This window comes from Ochotona princeps, chromosome 19 (genome assembly GCF_030435755.1).
Source record: "Ochotona princeps isolate mOchPri1 chromosome 19, mOchPri1.hap1, whole genome shotgun sequence".
Lineage (NCBI taxonomy): Eukaryota > Metazoa > Chordata > Mammalia > Lagomorpha > Ochotonidae > Ochotona > Ochotona princeps.
This window is the reverse complement of record NC_080850.1, coordinates 7,058,641-7,080,009: the sequence shown is the minus strand read 5'-3', so window position 1 is coordinate 7,080,009 and position 21,369 is coordinate 7,058,641. Positions and strand designations below refer to the sequence as shown.

The 21,369-nt window shown below is 43.5% G+C and overlaps 1 protein-coding gene and 1 long non-coding RNA gene across 2 annotated transcripts in view; one reads left to right on the top strand and one right to left on the bottom strand.

Moving 5' to 3' along the window:
* Positions 1-21,369, bottom strand: part of LOC131482627 (uncharacterized) — a 59,626-nt gene that overhangs the window by 2,679 nt on the left and 35,578 nt on the right. The window contains exons 3-4 of the long non-coding RNA XR_009247174.1: positions 10,936-11,014; positions 2,783-2,935 (exon numbers count right to left, since the gene is read on the bottom strand). This is a non-coding gene — a long non-coding RNA (uncharacterized LOC131482627). The remainder of the gene's footprint in view (positions 1-2,782; positions 2,936-10,935; positions 11,015-21,369) is intronic.
* KCNIP1 (potassium voltage-gated channel interacting protein 1) overlaps positions 1-21,369 on the top strand; it is a 301,698-nt gene that overhangs the window by 256,332 nt on the left and 23,997 nt on the right. The window lies entirely within an intron of this gene.

The window sequence follows — 21,369 nt, the reverse complement described above, 5'->3', positions numbered from 1 at the left end:
TAAAGAAGAAGACAGATGTTTAAAAGTCAACTAAGATTTCCATAAACTCAATAAATAGCAAGTGAAGATGCTTATCTCTACAATTTCCCCACTTGTCACAAACAACAAATAACCTCAGAAAGTAAGCCAGTTCTACATTGAGTTTGCCATTAAGTCTATATCACACAGAGGCTCTGACGTGAGTCAAATTGCCATTTCTAATGTGTTTGCAATGTGGTAAGCTTTATTCATCCATTGAGCACTAAGGAGAGAATACCTTCCCCTACTTGAATGCATTAGAACAAATGTGGTTCAATGATTCATTTATTCTAAGGAGAGCAACAGAATACCTCTGAAGAACTCTGAAGAACTTTCTTAGACCCTTGATCTTGCTTTTGTTTTGTTCCCCCCCCCGGGGGGGTAATTTTGGAAAAGTATAAAGATATTGTGGCCAAAGTAAAAAGAGCTGGGTCTCTATCTTGGTCATGCTGTGTACCAATTGCGTGATCATGAGCAATTGTGAAACATTGAAATGAGATGATTAGGTTAACTTCCTAGGACAGTTACAACAAATTGCTATAAATTGGATCGTTTTAACAACAGAAATTTGGCAGTATTCCAAAAATCAGGAAGCTAGCAAACTCTTCCCAGGAAGTCTGCAGCCTCTTGGAAGGGACCCTCCTTGGCTTCTTCCAGTTTTAGTGGCTCTAGATGTTTCCTGATTTGTGGCTTCATGGCTTCAATTTTCTCCTAACCTTTACATGGCCATGTTCTCCTTGTGTGTTTCCAACTTCATGCGGCATTTTCCTCTCAATGTAAGGACACTGGTCATATCATACTAGGGTTCACCCTAGTGAGTTTACTTAATCTCATTACTTTTGCAAAGACTGTATGCCCAAATAAGGTAAGTGGACTAAAGTTAGGAATTCAATGTATCTTTTAAGAAGACAAAATTCAATTCACAAAAATAGAATTGCATTCACGCTGTTACAAATGTTGCAAGGGTTAAAGTAAATGACACCTAAAGAAATACCAAACTTCTTCCCTATCACATAGCAGGTGCTTTACGCATGCTTAATTTTCTTCTTGCCTTAGAGCATGTCTATCAAAAGAGCATAGAACTCCTCATGGACAAGTAAAAAAAAGAGTTGTGTCTTTAGCTTGAAGCCTGTCAACCCCCTTAAGCAATATAATGTATAATTTTTGTCAGCTTGTGTGTATTTACCTTCATTTTATTTCAAAGACAGAGAGTGAGAAGAGCTCTTGCTTGCTGATTCACTCCCTGATGCTCACAGCAATTATGGTTGTGCTGTGCCAGGTTAAAGCCAGGAACCTGGAATTCAACCCAGGTTTCCCTCTTGGGTAACCATCGAAAGCACTTTTGCCGTTGTCTGCTACCTCCCAGAGTAACTACTAGCAGGAAGCTGACCAAAAGCAGAGGATGCAGGACTCCACTATGGGATGCAAGCATCCCAAGTGGCATCAAGGTGCCTAGAAATACACCCACCCCATGGGCAGTATAACTTTTCCTCTTACATGTGCGAGTTTTTGTCACCAAAGGTGAAACACTAGAATGACTTTCCTGTAATATGCTACACCATGCATAGCCAGCCTTCACTGTTATGATCTGCTAATCAACCATCACCACTTTCACCAAAACGTGGACAGCAAGGGTTTCAGAAAGGAAGAGATCAGAGCAGGGTTCACTGCCATGGCTCAATGACCAAATCTTCACCTTGCAAGCACTGGGATCCCATATGGGAGATGGTTCATGTTCCAGCTGTGACCCAAGAAAGCAGTAGAGGTTCACCAAAAGCCTTGGTACCCTGCAACCATGTGGGAGGCCCAAAGGAGGCTCCTGGCTTCAGATTGGCTCAGTTCCAGCTATTAAGACCAGTTAGAGTGATTCAGATGATGGAAGATCTTTGTCTCTCCTTCTCTCCATAAAATCTGATCTGCCTTTCCAATATAAATAAATAAATCCTTAAAAAATATCAAAGCCAGGGTATGGGAGAGACAGACAGGTAATTGTTCTTTGAAGGCTTAGTTAACTTTTTTTTTTTTTTTTTTTTTTTTGCCTCTTCTCACCTGCCACTTTCTGGGAAAGCCTTGTGCAGCCTCACTGACACCGAGTGAAAGCACTTTCTCCAAAGTGTATTCCACTGGTAACTTCAGAAGTGATCAATCATTCCAAGTCATCAACAGAAGCACTGACGCACACACATCAGTATTTCTCAAAGTGGATTTTTTGGTTGCCACACATTTATGTGTCTAAATCTAGGGTGATTTCATGAAGTTTCTAGCCATGACTTGTTCATAAAATTTGGAACATCACTGGTTAAACAAGAATTGCCTCCAAAATAATAACTGATAAATGTTTGAGGAACTTATGGAGACCAAGGTGTGCCCCTTTGGGTCTGTAAAATCAATTATACATGCATTGTAAATTACTTGAAACACATAGTGCTACTCTGGAGAGTTAATGCATTCATTTACTGTCAAAATATGTAAAATATGTAAAAAACATAATCCATATAAGTGAGGTAACGTACTGGGAATTAATTCTATTTACTGCCTGCATTTATACTCCTGCATAATAGTAGGATTTCCATTTTTCTTTTTCCTCTACCAGTTATATCATTATATGTATAAATACCAGAATGTTAAACTTGTTACTGTGAAGCTAATGAATATGCCATTATAATAATTTGTGAGAAACATGAAATCTACTCATTTTACATAAATAAAAAATTCAGTTTCAGTCAAGAAATATGTGAAATACAGATCATATAAAGTCACCTACCTTGTGATTTGCTACTGTCACATTTTTATTTGGATATAAAAGCTATTCTATGAGATAATTTTAAAAAACAACAGATTCTGGAATATTGACATTAGGCTATGTGATTAGGAAGTAACAATTGCCAGCATTCTGATTCACATTCCAAGGCAGTTTCTGCAAGATAAATGAAGTTAAACTTGCAATTAAATTGTACCAGGAGCATCACTCAGTGAATACCCAACTTACTCCTCTTACTGAAGTATTCATAACTCAACAAAGTCAGGTTGTAATGAAATGAATAATGGCCATTTAAAGATATTAGGTCCTAATTTTTGGATTCTATAAATGTATCATGTAAGAAAAGAAGTGCTTCAATTAAGGATCATGACACGAGAAAATTATTCTGAATCATCTAGGTGGATCCATACGCTAACTTCAATAGCATAAGAGATGATTACATGGAGATAAAACACAGAAGAGAAGTTGGCATAAACATGGAGGTAGGGATTGAAGTGATGCGGTCACAAGCCAAGGAGTGCTGCCAACCCCCAAAGCTAGGAGACGAAGTAATCCTAAGTTCCCCAACATCCCTGTTTCATCACACTGAGACTGTTGAGCCTCTGGTCTTCAGAATTGCAAAAGTTATACAGTTCTTTATGGGTGAGCCACCCTAGGTGTGGTAATTTGTTGTGACAGCATTGCAAAAGTTATACAGAGATCTTTTGACATCTTTCTTCATTTGCTACACTGCAATATAAGATGGAATGCATGCATTCAAAAGTTCAGCTATGAATGGACCTACTGATTTGAAATGTTGGTAAATGTAGATGTAGCTAATCTTTTCTCAGAAAGACAAAAATGAGAAGAAGCACCTCTGAACTCCTGCCAACACCAGTATGGGAGAGTTGAGGAAATTTACCCTGGGATGCCAGATCCTTCAGTGGCCATAGCTAAACCAATGTGTGTGGGGGAAAAATTGCAGAGGACATATCCCATGCCTGTGAAAGCACCTTATCCTACCATTGAATAAGCAAACGAGCTCAAGTGGATTACTCCTGTCCAACCTGAGTCCCCATAGTTCTCTTTCTCTTTTCTCTTCTCTTTTTCTTCTTTCCACCTCCAAATTTGTTTTTTATGTTTTATCTTTCCACCTCCAAATTTGTGTTTTATGGTTTTTATGTATCTGTCAGCACAGTTACACTTCAAAGTACACATTGACTCTTTGATTGCTTGTTGGCATACCTTCCCTGCAATATCAGAAGACAAAGGTACATTTAACCTCCTTCTGCTTCTTCCATTCTTCTATCTGCTAAAGCTTAGTATCGTCTTTATCTTGTCAGGGTCTATGACATTCCCAGAATACACCCCTTCCAAGGTAAATCAGAGGAATTTCCTCAGAACGCTCATCCTCTATTAGGAAAAATTCAACTCCTACTCTGAGTGTGCTCCCAGTTTTATCTCAAAAAGTTTTTTACTTGTTCATAAAAAATGGAATTAAAAAAAACCAAAGAATTAAAAAAAAAAGATATTTTGGTGTCAATTTTTCATTGGTTCATCATTTTTTCATAATTTGTATTTTTTCATGAACTTTTTGAACATCCTTCATCTAACCAACAAGAAGACAGCAACTTCTTCCCATGCTCTCATCAGAATTCATTCTGTGATCATAAGCCTCCCCAGTCTTTCTTGTCCCAAAGAGGTATCCAGAAACACCCAAACCTAGGCCAACTACCCTCCACGTACTACAGCCCAATGATCCACACTCTATCAGAATAAGGCTGAAGGAAAGTACTTTTCAGGTCTGCCAAGAGAAGAAGAAATATGAATGTAGCATAATAATAAGTATATTAAGTTCCCATTATGTGCCAAGCAAAGCTCATTATATACATTATGTATCTTGTATATGTTATTTCACCTAACACCCAGAACACCATTGCTTCCTCATTTTATAGTGAGGCAAATTAAGTTTCTTTTCTAGGGTCACACAATAAGTCTGGTAGCTGAGATACAAGCCCAAGAAGCCAGACTCCAGACCTCAAACTCTATTATGAGAAGCACACATGTAGATATTTGCTTTACTAGGACCTAGGCCCTGCCTAAGGACAAATTTGTGATCTGTAGATCTAAAGTCACTGTGCCCAATGAAAGGTTGAACCACAGCTGAGTTTCTGGAATATATTTTGTAGCATCCATACTTTGTTGTTGTACTGCATAAATCTTCATTCTACTTACTGGCTGTGTTCAATAACCAAGTTTTCAGGGTGTCTTAAGCCCATTCAGGCTTCCCAATCTTCGAGGGGACACAAAACCTAAGTGACCCAGGAAGAGGAACAGAGGGGACCTAGCCAGTTCCAACTTGAGTAACCAATTTTCCTTCTCAAAAAAAAAAAAAAAAAAAAAGCAAAAAAAAAACAAGATATGCCCCACCCTCTAGATAACATATAAGCATATTAGTAGCAACCTTTCAGAGGCCTCCCTTAAACGACAGATAAAACCTCAAGATAATTACCATGTGCCTGGCCTCAAAGATAATCTAGTGGTAATATCCCTGAGATTTTTTTCCATGGGAACAAAAATGTAGTTACTGCACCATTTACTACAAAATTGACAGATCCTTGGAAGCACACTTCCTGGGCTGTGGCCACACAGGTCATTGCCTGGCTGACCAGTTGGCACCAGAATAGGAGTTCCAAGACCAAGAGAGTAGAAAGAAAGGATGGAGGATGGGAACCAAGGGCTAGAGCTACTACATATTTTGAATATTTAATGTCTCTAAGAATTAAGCAAAGCCAACTTTGCATCCAGAAAAATCGACACAGGATAACCAGTAGATGTAAGAGTTAGAGACTATGATATCCATCCAATCATTCTTTCATTCATTTGTTCATCCATTAATTTAACCCAGAACAAATATTGTATATACAAGGATTAGCACTTGTCCCCATTATGAAAGGGCATTGACAAATATAATAAGAAAGATAGCTTGTATTGATAATACATATACATACAAAATGTGTATGGAATGTAGTATGTGAAATAGATAATACATACATATGGAATGACAAAAACAGTTCTGTGTGCAGCTTGTAGAAAAACACATACAGGTCACACTTCTTGCTCAAAAAAAAAAACCCTATGAGGAAGATATTTTATCCATTTAACAAATAAGGACATTGAGGCTTGAGGGAGGTCAAATAACTTGCCCAAGTCATGCAATTAGTAAGTAGCTGAGCCACAAAACAGAGATTTATGAGGGGAGCTGTTCAATGAAAGAAATCTCTGACTACTGTCCTGCAGAGATCATGGAGAGCATTTTAAGTGGTTTTGAAGAATAAGAGCTTGGGGGGCGGAGAAGAGAAAAGCCATCAAGCAGAACAGTGTGTGCATTTTTAAAGACGCTTTTAGAGAAGGCAACGTCATATTGAGGAAAAGGCAAGAGCTCTGTGGTCGCAGGAGCTGAGGTGTGTCCACAGGAGAGCTCGAGAAGAAACCTCAAGTCTGGGATTGGGTGGTAATGGTAATGCCCATCAGGCTAGGAGCCTCCTCACTGGCTTTCCTGCTCCCATGCTTATCCAGGACGACCTTTTAAAAATGTGAATCACATCAGGCATCGTTCCTATTAAACATCTCAATAGTTTCCTATTCTACTTAAGAAAAAATCTGAAACAATTTTCTGTTAATCGCAACCTGCACTATCTGCTGTGAGTCTGTAGACCCAGGGGAGGGCTGAGAGCATCTAACTCATGAAGATCGTTGCTGTGTGTGTAAGCTCTGCACACCACACAGCCCAACTGCCCAACACACATTGGTATTGAATGAATAACAAAAAACTATTGAAGGATAAGCCCAGACAAAGATTTATCTCCCCAAGCTTCTTCATACATGGTAATACATTCATGTGGGGGTCCTTGACCCCTGCTTCTCACCCAGCCATGACCATAGAGTATACGGGATTGCTTCTTGTTCATTTCTAGTGAGTGTTGATTTTCCTCCAAAGCCTTGATCTCTCCCCAAATCCCCTTCTCACTGCCCCTACACACATGTGCCATTGTGTAGGCATGAGGCCCTGGAGAGGGCACTGAAACCCCACCAAGATCCTGCCTTTAAGTCCTTCAATACTGAAAACACATTAAGACCTGTTTACATGGAGCTACTGTTTGTAATTATTGTTCCCTCTGGGATATACCCCCACTGCTTCCTCCAATCCTGCGCTAACTATTTAAAGAGGCTTGCTATTTCCTTTTGGTCTGCTCTGGAACACTCTCCTGATATTTCAGAGAATATCCCAAGAATAGGGCAAGTAGATACTTGAAAGTAGATTTTCCGGATGAATGCAGACACTAATTATTGCTGCTGTTGATAGGAAAGGACATGAGAATTATTTCAAGCACAACCCGGGGGCACCCGTGCTGCCACTCATCATGGTTAGGAAAAGAGCACCGGAAAGTATTTCAAAAGACTTCAATTCCAGCCATAACTCCAGCTCTCATGCCCATCTCCATCTTTGTTTAGACTCACTTTGTTTACACTCACTCAACTGCAAAGCAACAAGGCTGAATTAGACCAGTGATTTCCAAAGGAAATTTACCAAATCCTTTTAAGGGCTACCTTCTGGGATTTGGGGAAGAAAAACTCCATCCTCCCCCCCCCTCATTCTCCTACTTTAATCCAAACAACTGATTACTTTCATCTATTTTACATATTTAGTTTACATGAATAATTCCTTTGATTAAAGAATACCTTGGCTTTATATGAACTTGAAAATTAATGAATGATAGCCAAGGTCTACCCAAACTGGAAGCTTTCATGATCCTGCAACTCCACTTTATTGAAGTAATAAAACCCATGATACACTTGCCGGTAAAGTGAGCAGACGGCATGTGACTTAACCTAACCACAGCCTAGTTGATTTATTTTTTTACTTGAAAATGGGAGTTAAGAGACAGAAAGAAATCTCCCATTTACTGGTTGACATTCCAAATGGTCCCAGTGGCCAGAGCTAGGAGCCAGGAGTTTCTTCCAGGTCTTCCACGTAGGTGAAGGGGCCCAAGTAGTTGGGCCATCCTCTACTACTTTCCCAAGCCATTGACAGGGACCTGGATTGGAAATGGAACAACTGGGACTCAGCATCCATATAGGATGCCAGTGCCAAAGCAGAAAATGAGGTTGCTATGCCACATACTAGCCCTAACCATAGCATTTCTTTATCTCACTATGACAACCAGTTAGGATGTATTGTGGTATCCTCCTTCAGGATATTCACTGGACCTGAACCATAACCCATGATAGTCAGCATCAGCATGGAAGCACAGAATGAATGATCAAGATTTCTGTTCCCAAAGATGCTATAGTCCAAATAAGTTGAGGTGATTTTGCAAAACCTGAGATCACTGAGCTTCTGATACCAAAGATTTTTCTTGTATAATATTTAGCTAAACAAGACCTTAAGTAGCATGGACATGATCTGGAATTGAGAAAATAATCCTGGACACTGAAGTCAAAAATGCAGTTTAGCTCCTGGTTTTCTGACTAGTGACTTTGTGCCAGATCTTTAATTTCCTCACCTATAAAATGGGACAATATAAGTCCCCTTGCAGAATGTGTCAAGAATTTGCTGAAATACCTTAAAGAACATGCAGTTCTGTGCAAAGATTTTATAAATATTCCACATGGGCACAAGGAGAGAAACTGACTTGCCCACAATCACTTCTTGGACACCACACAGTGCCACTATAAACATGAGGGCACAGGTAGCCAATAAGCACAACAATATTGGTCCGGCATGGCCATGGTCAAAGGCTTCTGGCACCCAGGAGTCATGAGGCCCCCCAGTTTCCCCCTCAGTCTCCTCAGAGCCCTCACTGCCCCTACACACATGTACCATTGTGTAGGCATGAGGCCCTGGAGAGGGCACTGAAACCCCACCAAGATCCTGCCTTTAAGTCCTTCAATACTGAAAACACATTAAGACCTGTTTACATGGAGCTGCTGTTTGTAATTATTGTTCCCTCTGGGATATACCCCCACTGTTTCCTCCAATCCTGCGCTAAACTGCTCCACTAATAGGGCTCTCCTGGCTCCCCTAGAGAGACATCCGCAGTTGCTAATAGAGATATAATTCAAAAACTGCTTTATATACATGCCCTCAATTTTCACCAAGAACCACCTGGGTAAGGATTCCCAAACATGTAACACAGTCATTGGCCAGTCGCAAATACGCGTGGGTGGTGGTAAATGCACAGGCTCAGTCAGTCAGGTGTTCATCAAGCTGTTGCTGTCAGGGCACTTGATCATCTCATGGCAAAGTGCAAAAGAAAAGAAACAGTCTTCCAGAAGGAACTCCTAGAGGACCATTCCTCTGGGGTCTCCACTCCAAACTTCTCTCAAACTTCTGCAAACAAAGCAAGGAGGCTTGAAAAAAACCTTCCAGGCCTAGACAAGCCAAGAATCCATGCTGATTAGTATCACACATAGTTTCTTTCTCTGATATGTCGAGAGGAAAAGTGAGGCAAAAAACTAGATACCATGGCATAAGATTGAAATAAAGCATTGCAACATTATATAAGCAACTGCAGTATAAATTACAGGAAGCAAATCCTGGCTTCAAATGCACTTATTATACAAGCACTTATTCTTTGGGTGGTCCTGGGAGTCAAGTTTTCCGAGATTTAGTGTATCCTATGGCAGACTGCAGATACTAATGTCACCTATCTGAATTGTTAGAAAAATAAAAGGAAATTAACAAGTGTGAAGGCACTCTATATCTTGATGTAGAAAATAATACATATCTTTCTTAAAATCTGGCTCTATTGAGTATAACCATGCTGATAGGCTTGTTAAACTAATACAGAGTGCTGGGAAAGTCCTCAATGTACTAAAATTAGATGATTAAAAGAAGTAACCAGAACAGATTAAAAGAAGTTTGACTTCCCCCCAAACTAATAAACGTAATGAAACTTGCCATCTCCAGAGGAACTAATATAAATTGAAAATAGCAGAGGGTCACAGTGATTTTAAAGAGGTTTCTGGATCCATAATTGATTTAAGAAATAAAACTAGAGGAAGAATTCCCCAAGGCTGGAAAAGTGTAAATCTAGTGTTTCCCCCCACCACCTCCTCTCATTTTTATTGCAGAAGGAATCCAGGACCAAACCATGGGGATGCTTTGCCTGGAATTCAAGCTGCAGGCTTCCCATCCCACTCTTCCACCTACCCACACTCATGCTCCAGCTCAGTGTTCTTGGCCCCTTGCTGGCTCCCTGAGGCTGGGCGGGGGCTCCCACAAAAGGGCGTCAGACTGATTCGCCAAAAGACCCAGAGACCAGCCTCAGTTTACCAGCCCATCCTCCTCACACATGACTGTGTGCTGTGTTCTGGGTGTCCAGGAATTCACAGAAAGAGACTGAGAAGTGAATGTCCTTTGTAGATGAGGCAAAACCACTGGGCAGGTGACAGATTTGGAGAGCCTCCTTGGAGTGTGTGCGCTACATGTGGGACTGCAGCCAGACTCCCAGGATACAACTTCTGGCCCTTCTTACTTCTCCACCTTCCCCTTCGTCCACAACTGACCACAGAACGCTCTCACCCAACATAAGCTTCTTGAATTGACATCAATCAATCCATACACACTGGGATCAGTCAATTATACCAAGTATATGAAAGACCCCATAAACCTCCCTGCCCTAAAGTAAGAGCAGAGTGGGCATTTTATGTCCTTTGCTAGGGAAAATGAGTAAGCAAGCAAAAGGGGGTGGGAGACAAGATGCCAGAGGAGTGAAGACAGCGAAATGCCCGTTGGAGGCAGCTCTTCCCCAGTGATGCCCAATTTTGTGGCTCATGCACTGTGCCCTGGCAGGATCCATGATGAAAAGCAGCCCATCTCAGTCTGCAAGAGAACCTCAGACCCTCAGGCAGCATCAGCACCAACAAGAATCACAGCTTGGCCCATGGGACGAAAGATGCTATTCCTCCAGCACAGGAGAGGCTGAAGTGCTCTCTGCCAAGGACCTCGATTTATCTTAAGGACAATTTTAATTGGAAGCCTCTCCTGGTTGCTGCCCTCTGCTTTCAGAAGTAATTAGAATGCTAATCTATAAGAAACATGTCTATTAAAAATCAATTAATAAGAGAGCATACATTTAGGCTTACAATTTTGAATAATATGGTCATCTTACCTTAAAGCAAAAATTCACATATTTTAATCAGCCCGAGATGTGTTTTCCAATGAATGACTGATGGCTCATTTTTATTATCCTATAAAAAGACATTAGAGGCAATTTTTTTAATGATAGAACATGTCCTCAAAGCAGCTCTCTCCCAGAGGTCTCCAAGTGCATTCCAAGCATTAGCACTCCCTGCTACTGTCATGGAGACTGCAATGGAGAGAGGGTCCCCATCGCTTTTTTTTTCCACCCATGAGCTCCCCCTCTTAGCCTTAGCTGATGGAAGCAGTGTGGCATCATTAATGCCCAATAACCACGTACCCAAAAATGCAGAAAATGGGATTCTTTTCTAAAAAAAATTCCATGAGATAGGTTAGTACAGCGGATGAAATGCATCCAACACAACACTTTTTCCTGAGGGAATGATTTTCAATGTTCTTTCCTTGCCTCTCATGAAAAAATCCAGAATTGTGAGGCAGGCACACAGGAAGTGGTTACTTAAGTCTATCTGTGCACCTGTCAGGGCACTGGGCATTTAAGCGAGAAAAATGTGTTTTGCTTGATGAAAATCCATGAGCTCCTTCCACAGAAAGCTGTTGCATTTGAAGAATAAAATCATTCTGTTTTGTAATGTCATCCCAGGACTGACCCCCAGGGTTGTTGATTTACTTTAGCCTAAGATTAACTACCATTAACCAAACCCATTCTCTGTAAAGGCTCCATCCTAGGAACCAGGGGTGTGGAAAGACGTGCGACACAGCTCTTTCCCACTGCACAGCAGGTTATGCCACCCGCCCGATCACTCAAGTCTGAAAAACCCTATTCCTAGAGCCCTTTCTCTCTCCCCACACACCCAGGATCCTTGGGCTTTGTTTCCCAGGGAAATTCAAGCTCTACCTTTCATGTGGCTCTTTCAGCTCTCAGCCAGTTGGCATTCTCTCTTAGCAAGTCTTTCTGCATTTATTTAGAGAAATGTAGCAAAATCAAAACCATATACAATCTGCTCCAGAATCCACATAATGAACACCCAGATTAAGGGAGTCGGAGCAGGTACAGAATCCCAGAATGCCTCTGTTTGCTGCATGCCATCATTATTCCCCATACCCACACCATCAGATTGCCTCTGGCTTGTTCTGCATACATCTATATTGCTGGCTACTCTTGGAACCAATTCTACCACATTGGCTGTAGTATTTCACTACCTGATTATGCTAGCAATTCATTGCCCATGAAACCCTGGGTGAGTTCTGCTTTGAGGTGACGATATACCTGATGTTTCTGTTTCCCTCTGCATTAAGGATGAAAGCCCAAGTTCTAACAAGACAGGTTCGCTGAACATGAATTGCTCGCCCTTGCCTAACCTCACTTTCTCCCTCATCTACCCCTTCATTACTGTGACCTCCACTTAGTTCCTCAAAAACCCACCTATGTCACTCTCATCTTGTAATCCTCATGCATGCTCAGTTCCTTCTTTCTGAAATCCTTTGCCCCACTCATTTTCTCACCTCACCCCTGCAGCTCAAGTGTCTGCAGAGGCTCGGTACCACTCACTGAAATTCATTTTTCTCTGACTTCTCTTTCTCCTACTGCCTTGTTTCTATCCCTTTTCCAATCTGTACTTCCATATTGGTTTTGTGATGATTTGTTTAACTTGTCATTCTTGTTAGGCAGAGGAGGGATTGTGTGTGACCATGTGGCTGGTGCCTGGAACAGCACCTGGCAGAGTAGATGTTCAATCAGCATAGGTTGAATGAGGGGCTGAACCTGTCTTACTCTCAGGAGCCCAAAGAAATAAAGAGAAGCCTTTCTGTGTTTGTCATACAACATAATGAGCATTACACAAGAGGGGGATCTTTTCACACTGATACTGTCTGGAAAGACAGAGAAACTTCCATTGCAGACAAAAAAGCCCTTAAGGAGAGATGTGAGAGTCACAGACTTCACAACTCAAGCAGGAATGATTCATAGTACATCGGTGTAAACTAGAGAAATGCCATGCAATGGGACAAACATGGAGGAAACACAGCAAATAACCCACAGCCAGCAGGGTAGGGAGGTAATCAGGCTCCGCATGGGGGCAGGGGTGTGTTTGTATACATCCACCCAGAAGTCACACAGCACAGCAGGACTGGTGGGGTGGGGAGTCGGGGGAGGAGAGACCGCAAGTGTTCCCAGAGAAAGAGAGAGAGAGAGAGAGAGAGAGAGAGAGAGAATGTGCACGTAAGGATGACAGTGAGTAGGAGACACACACTGCAAAGGACAGATCAGCAGCAGAGAGCTTGAATGCCTTATGCAAGAGCATGGTGTTTTTTCTTGGGGCAATGGGGAGCCATGAAAGGCTTAAAGTGAGGACCTGGTTAAATGTGCTGATGTGGAACATGCTGCGTTTCCTTCTCTGCCAGAGTTTCTATGCAAGAAACTCCTGAGGGCTCCATCTTCCCTGCACACTTACACCAATCTCTCTTTCTCTCTCTCTCTCTCTCTCTCTCTCTTTCTCTCTTTCTCTCTTTCTCTCTCTCTCTCTCTCTCTCTCTCTCACACACACACACACACACACCCCTTTCTTTCTTCCTATCCATCAAGAGCTCCCACTCTGGATTCCAGACCCGCTGTAGCTCCCTTAAGTTCCCAGGGCCCCTGCCCTTCCCTCTCTCCCTCCCTCAACATCACATAGCTCTCCCTTACAGCCTTTCTTATAGTTGTAATCTTACAGTTGCATCTCTGACTCTCGGCTTTGTGTTCTTCATGCACCAAACCATGACCTCTGGGCACAAGAACCAGGCCGTCCTTTGCTCACCACTGTAGCCGCACCTGTCGAAGTGCCTAGCATGAGATGAAAACTCCACAGTCACAAGCTCTGTGAGTGGGTATGAGAAAGCGTTCTTCTCTGAAGTGTGGAATTTGCAGAACACAGGATGGTTAAAGAGCTGCCCATTGGCACGTGGGCATGCCCATGTGGGATGCCCGCAGGCTGGGGCTGGATTTGGTGGTCATCTTTAGGCTTGAGAAGAAGTCATAAAACTGAGGTCTAGAAAGGTTCATGCCCCATACAACTGTTGGGAAGGGTCACAGTCAGCCCTTTGACCTCCTGGTGTGTCTGGCTGCAGACCCCGTAATGCATGCAGGAGTCCTAAGGCCCTGGAGGAGGTAACTGTGCCTTTCCTATTCATCCCAGCTTCCCCCACAGCACCCAGTAACAAGACGTGCCCTGAATATTTGCAGATAATGAACAGGAAGTGCTCAGAAGCCCAGAGTCTCCTGAGGATCCTCTCTCGCCCCACGGCAGGCCCAGGCGTGAAGCTTCTCAGAGGCCTCAGGACCAACCAGTTTTTACAAATTATCAACATCTCCCCATTAGATGTTGCAATATTAAATTGTGCAACTGGAAATGAATGAATAATCCCACGGGCAAGTGAGGGAGACCAAGTGGCAGGGATTTAATAACAAGTCCTGCCCTCTTTCCAAGCGGAAGGTCTCCCTAATTAAATATTAAAAATCTATCCACACAAACCAGAGCCAAAAAAAAAAATTGCTTTTTCAGCAACACAGCTTGTGTCGCTGCCTGGAAAGACCCAAGCTCTTTGGGAATGCCCTCTTGAGGACCTGGACAAGGCAGCCCAGGACCCTGCCCCATGATAAGCCTGCTGGGTGCCACCTGGGTTGCCAATGGCTGGCCACATTTGACCCCATAAAGACAATGACTCATGAATTAGCTCCCATCCACTCACATGTGTGAGTAAACAGAGGCTGAGAGAGAATATGACTCGTCCAGGTATACAAAATGTGAATTTTAATCATGTCTCTATGATTAGAAAGCTCATGAGGAGGGCAGGCGCTGTGGCACAGTAGGCTATCCTCTGCCTATCCTCTGGGTGCTGGCATCCCACATGGGCGTCAGTTTGAGACCCACTACTCAGTTTCCAAACCAGCTCTTTGCTTATGATCTGAGAAAATGCGAGAGGACACCTCAAGTCCTTGGGGTTCTGTACCCTTGTAGGAGACCCAGAAGAAATTCCTGGTGTCTAGATTCAGATCAGATCAGCCCTGGCTGTTGCATTCATTTGGGGAGTTAACCAGGAAATGAAGGACCTCTCTCTTTCTCTCTCTCTCTCTCTTTCTCTCTCTCTCTCTCTCTGTGTGTGTGTGTGTGTGTGTCCTCCTCTATATATAACTCCGCCTTTTGAATAAAAATAAATAAATAAATCCTTTAAAAAGAGGAGGGGAGGCACATGCAAAACAAAGCAGCAGTTACACAACATTAGGAACTCTTGTGGGGCTGGGCCTTTGCTGCAGCAATGAACACACAGCTTGGGTTGCCTGCATCCCATATCGGAGAACCTTAGTTCAAGTCCCAGCTCTGCTTTAGAGTACAGTTTCTGGGTGAACTGCACCCTGGAGGATGGCTCAAGTAGTTGGGTCCCTGCCATCCACGTGGGAGACTCAACGGACTGTTGAGTTCCTGGCTGTTGGCTTCACTGTGGTCCCATGCTAGCTATTACAGGCATCTGGGGGAGTGAACCAGCAGAAGGTCACCGTCTCTCTCTTTCAGATACAACTAATAAATTAAAATAGCTTTCAAGCATAGCTCATAGGCTTTGGCAATAAGTCAGTCTGCACTTGACTCCAGCTGTGCCATTGATCAAGTCTATGGCCTTGAGCAGGGGGTTTTACATCCCTGAGCCGCAGGTTCCTTGTCTTTAACAGGGTGGCAGAAGGGATACATGAAATTAGACACATAAAACATTAGATGCAAGGAAATGCATCCACAATGTCCTCTTCTGGTCTCCTCATCCCAAGCCTCCTCTGCTGTCTCAGAGATTCCCCTCTCCAGCATGGGAGACATCCTGCCCAACCCACTGCCTCCAGCCAACTCACTTGTTGTCTTCCCCAGGGGGGGACAGAGAAGGGTGAGGGGTTAGGAACAGTTTGCTATTGAATGGCAGCCTATTCTGCACCACTTTCAGCTCTATTCATGATCTCACTGAAGTCTCACCAGAACCCTGAAAAGCAGGAACCCTTACCACCATTGCACACAGAGTTGAACTTGAAATTGGCAAGCATCCCAGGTTGCCAGGAATACCAAAGATCTCCAGGCCAGAGGCTCTGCTCCCTCTCCTGGCTGTTTCCCAGACTCCTTTGCAGAGAATGGACCCTGAGAGCAGCACTGGGCTCTGGGCTCCACCCATCCCAGGGCTTCCAAGGACTGAAAGTCACTCCGCATTTGTCCTTTGTGTTGACTTTAAAATAATCCTTATGGATTTGTTCATGTTTTCCACTTATCACAGAAAATTTAGAAAATACATAAACAACAAAAAGGATAGAAATCTATCCATAATCCCAACTCTCAAAGATAATCACTACTAACATGTTTGCCCACAATTTCCCAGATCCAATATATAAATAGGATAGGTGATCTATAGAAGACATCAAGATAAACACATAGCCTAGATAGGCTGTTGATGATGATGGTGATGCTGATAGATTAATAAATGTGATAAGATAGAGTGAAATAGATGAGATAAAGAAGTCAGGCTTTGTACTATTTACTTTTTCTTCCACTCGTAGGATTTTTTTTCTGAGAAATCACCTGAATTAGCACAGGGTTGCTCACATGTCTGATCCTCATTCCATCGTCTCCCACCTTCTTGAACCTTGCTTCAACAATTAGCATGTCCCCATGCACATTCAAACTCTCCCTTTTAATTACAGTGACCAGTACCCATTGCCCCTACACACAGGGTCATGAAATAACTAAAATAAGAATAAAGGAAGAAATCACTGATGAGCAAGGGGGCGGGCAATCTCATACCTAGGAGATTTTCTCCAGCCTTACAATATTCTCAATGCCGTGAGGTCAGGTCTCCAGTCAAGCCTGACTTTTAATCTCTGGCATTCTCCACAGGAACCCCCTGGCCCTGTAGCAACCCCACTTAGATCACAGATACCTCAAGTCACAGGTTTTATTTACTGAGAAGGAGAACTGCAGACTCTTCCACTGGCCCTTCAATTGCACAGAGTGGAGACTAAGTGGAAGCACTCAGGTGTATCTGGCTCCTGGGAGGCTGTTGTTGCCGTCATTGGGCCAGCAAGGAGAGGGAGGAAGGCAGATCCCTCCAGCCAAGAACCTAGGCTGCACTGCCATTCCTGCAAAGTTCCAACAAGTGGGAGGTGCTAAGTGTGCCTCAACCCTCATGGAATGTTCAGTGGAAAGCAGAACTCTACACTGGCTTCTCAAAACAATCACCCAAACCACAGCCCTATCCTTGCTCTGGTGTTTGCTATGCCAAAAGCAATGAGCTACAGGCCAACGCAAGGTGGTCTGCACCTGCGTGGCTCTCCTTGGGGCTTGTCCCCCAGGTGCTAGCCTCTGGAAAATGCTGTGGTCTCCTCTCATCTCCCAGACTTATCTTCCTCTCCTGGGGCTCCAGGGAACTGAGCCCGCCCACACTGCTATCTCGCCTCCTCTCTAACCATTGCCTTCTCCCCCTTCTGGCCCACTGCTGGAGTTGCCACAAGGGAGTCATGCAGTCATGTTTAGGTCTTAGTGTTCCAGTTCCCATGGCAACTCATCCTTTCCTTTGTAGCACTTAGCAGACTCTAATTAAAAATGATTCGTTTAATATCTGCCTCCACCAGGAGACTGAGACCTCCCTAAGGGTAGGAATACTGTATGACATCACAGCATGGTGAAGTTCCTTGCTCTTGGCTTTGGCCTAGTCCAGTCCCAGCTGTTGCAGCTACCTCTCCATCTCGCAGGCCTCCCACATGAATGCCAAGGACCCAAGCATTTGGACCATATCATGTTGCTTTTTCCCAGGCACATTAGCAGGGAGCTTGAATCGGAAGTATTCTCCACAGGGACATGAACCAGCACCCATATGGGATGCTGCTGTCACAGGTGGCAGCCTTACCCACTGCACCACAATGCCAGCCCCTGAAAAGCATTTTGTCCTGCAGGAGCAACATCCCCACACAACAATAAACAAGCCAACAATAAACCAAATAACAATTTTTTTAAAAGGCCACCAAATTGCAGAGTTTCCAGATCCATGTTTACATGGAAACAAATGGATTCTCTCGAATGCAGCTTTTAACCAGAGCATTAAAATTCTAAAAGCAATTCTTATCTAAAGCTTTTTTAAATATTTATTTTATTGTTTCACTTTATTTTATTTGAAAGTCAGATATACAGAGCAGAGGAGAAACGGAGAGGAAGATCTTTTGTCCAGTAATTCACTCCCCAAGAGGCCTCAAAGGCCAGAATTGCACCAATCTGAAGCCAGGAGCCCAGAGCCTCTACTTGGTCTCCCCCTCAGGTGCAGGGTCCCATGGCTTGGGCCATCTTCCCTTGCTTTCACAGGCCACAAGCAGGGAGCTGGATGGGAAGCAGGGCTGTGGGATTAGAATCAGCACCCACACGGGATCCTGGTGCATGCAAGGCAAGGCTTTTAGCCACTAGGCTATCATACTGCCCTACAACTTTAAGAAAATGTGAGATGGTAATTAAGGGAAAAGAGTATTTCTCCCCTCTCCCAACTTCCTTACTCCTTAATCACAACATGTGATCCTTCTAAACAACTAGAGGTTCAATGCTTGAGTTGCAAGCTGGGAGACCTGAGAAGGCATCCTATAGAAGGTAAACCTTTAAGCATGTAAGCTTTCATCTTCAAAACTTCCTCTGATCCAGCTTCCACTTTCTGGTGAACCACCTTGAGACATTAACGATGAGAAGCATGGCTGTGTACCAGGGAGGACTTCAAAAGTGTAGGGAATCCCAAGCCAGCCAGAGCTCTGATCTGGAAAGTTCTATCACAGCATCACTCCAAGGCCCAGCAGTTTCCGCTCATCAGATTAAACAGCTTCCAAGCCCTGTGACCCACTAATGTATTCACAAACAACTCAGCTAATGAATCCTGGATTATTCATCCTTGTAAATGATCCAAGTCTTCCAGGTGACCCTCAGACTTGCTGCCCCACCTAATGGAAGGTTTTGCAGACCTTTTGTAACTTGCACCCCACTCACAGCCAAGCAATGAAGCTCATTAGGAGGCTGAGCTTCCAACCCAGTGGGACTCCTGACTCAAGGCACTCAATCTGATAAGGTTCCTATGGTCCCCCTAAACTGATAGGGCATGTCCTATACCCCTTGTCCCATGTGACCACTGAGCCAGAGGATGCACATGACTCGATCAGCCTCACAGGCGGCTATGCAATAGAGCAAGGGTGCAGGCTAATTGATTTCTGTGCACTTCTCCCATGCTGATGCTCAGCTGTAACCTGTTGCTCTCTAGTCTCACTCATGGCTCCAGCATTACTTTTGACTCTCTGGGTCACTGCTTTCTTCTTAGTGCCAAGACATGTGCCCAGCATCTGCAGGGTACTCATGGCTTATTTGATCAATGAGTGCACAGTAGATTTAGCAACATATCGCCTGTCAATAGGACTCACCAGAGTTCAATCCTGCTGTGTGGAGAATCCCAGGTGGGACCCTAGATAAATTCACTTCCTTGGTGGGGAGGGAGCCACACCCATCCATTCCGAGAGCAAGCAAAAGGCTTTGGTGCTGTGAGGCTGATGCAGCTTGCTGTCCAGATAGAAGGCTGCTTTGATGGCCAGAAAAGGGAGCCAAAACTGGAAGTGGGGGCAGAGAGCTCAAGCCACGGGAAGAGTCTCTTGAAATTTTGAATTCTCTCCTCTTGCCACCTCCAACTGTTCCTTGCAAACCCTTCAGCACAAAACAACTGAGGGGTGTGAAGAGGAGAGTATGGTCCCTAATACAATCAGAAAGACAGAGGAGACCTTAGGGTGGTCTCTTGTGAGCCCGAAAGCTCTCCCATCAAGCAGAGTTGATCTCAGTCTCTTATTCACCATCCTGTGATCCCAAGGATGTCACTTAAGGCTCCTGGTCCCATTGTTTCTAATGAAATGTGAATAATAATATCTGACCAATAATAAACTAACAATAAAAGCTGTGGGAGAATGTTGTGAGATGATATAAGCAAAGTCCACACCAGAATGTTTCATGCATAAATAGTGCTTCAGAGTCACCTGTTCACTTTCCTCTCAGAGCCTCCAGTTTCTCCTCTGTACAATGGGAATGCTATGACACATGCCTCACAGGAGCCAAGGGAGGTGAAAAGTACTCTGTATGCATAAGGCTCGAATGCCTGGAGCAGGGCCCAGAGGCCTGTCCCATTCTTGGGATACATAACATGAACAGCAATATACATCAAGGGCACATCTGATTTTGTACACAGCATCCTATCTCTTCCATGTTGCTAGGGATCCCAAAAATGAAATTCAGCCTCTCACAAAACTCATAACAGTCATCTGGGGAAATGTGACAAAAGACAGAGGCAAGAACCCATTGAATAGGGATTTCAGACTCAGGCAGGTAATACACATGAGTGATGATGAGTGACAACTGTCACTCAGCCTGATGTTGGAAAGGTAATATGGAAGAGTGGGGACTGTTGCTCATTCAAGAGCACATGTCCGGTTTTCGTTAAGTAGCGACTCCTCTGCTCCAGCCAGTTGCTGTCATGTGGAAATATGTTCTGGCATAGCCATAATTTCAAATTGCTAAAGGCAATCCAAAATTCTATATTTTATGTGAAATAAATGTTGAATAATTCACAGTTAAAAGAAAGTAAACAACAGTTTCTTATGTGATACCAGTTTGTCATCTCTGAACTAACCTGTCAGGTTAAGGAATCAACCACCAAGTCAAATACTTCCCAGATAGGCCCTCGGTCCCCATCACAGGACTCTAGTTCCCTGGGGTGCCACACACTTTTAGCAAATGATGAGCACCTGCTGAGCACTTGCAATGTGACACATGGAGAGTGTGCATCATGGAGGGAGTGAAAGGTCAAAAATAAGAACAAGCCGGAAGTAGACATAAGACACTCCCCATCCCACCTCCATACACGAAAATCGCAGCATCCAAAAGTAGATTTTAACACCTGTTGGGTGACTGTCACAGACCTTGGATGGAGGGAGCTTTATGTGTGTAGTGATCTGAGAGAATGACCTGGAGGAGTTGGCATTGAAGTCAGGTTGAATGGATGGGTGAGTAACGGCTGTTCAGCCTGGCAGTTAAGACACTGCTTGGGATGCCTGCATCCCTAAAGGGGAGATTGAGTTTGAGCTCCAATTCTGTTTCTGCTTCTTGCTTCCTGCTAATGTGTACCCTTGGAGACCACAGGCTCAAATAAATAGGTTCCTGACACCTAAATTGGAGACCACATTGAATTCCCAGCTCTTTGGCTTCAGCCTGATCTGTGCCCTGGCTGGTATGGATATTAGAACAATAACTAGTAAATGGGAGATTCTCTCTCTCTCTCTCTCTCTCATCCTCTCTCTCCCTCTCTCCCTCTCTTTCTCTCTCTCTCTCAATCTCCCCTCCAAATAAGTAAAGTACAAATATAAATTAAAATATTCTTA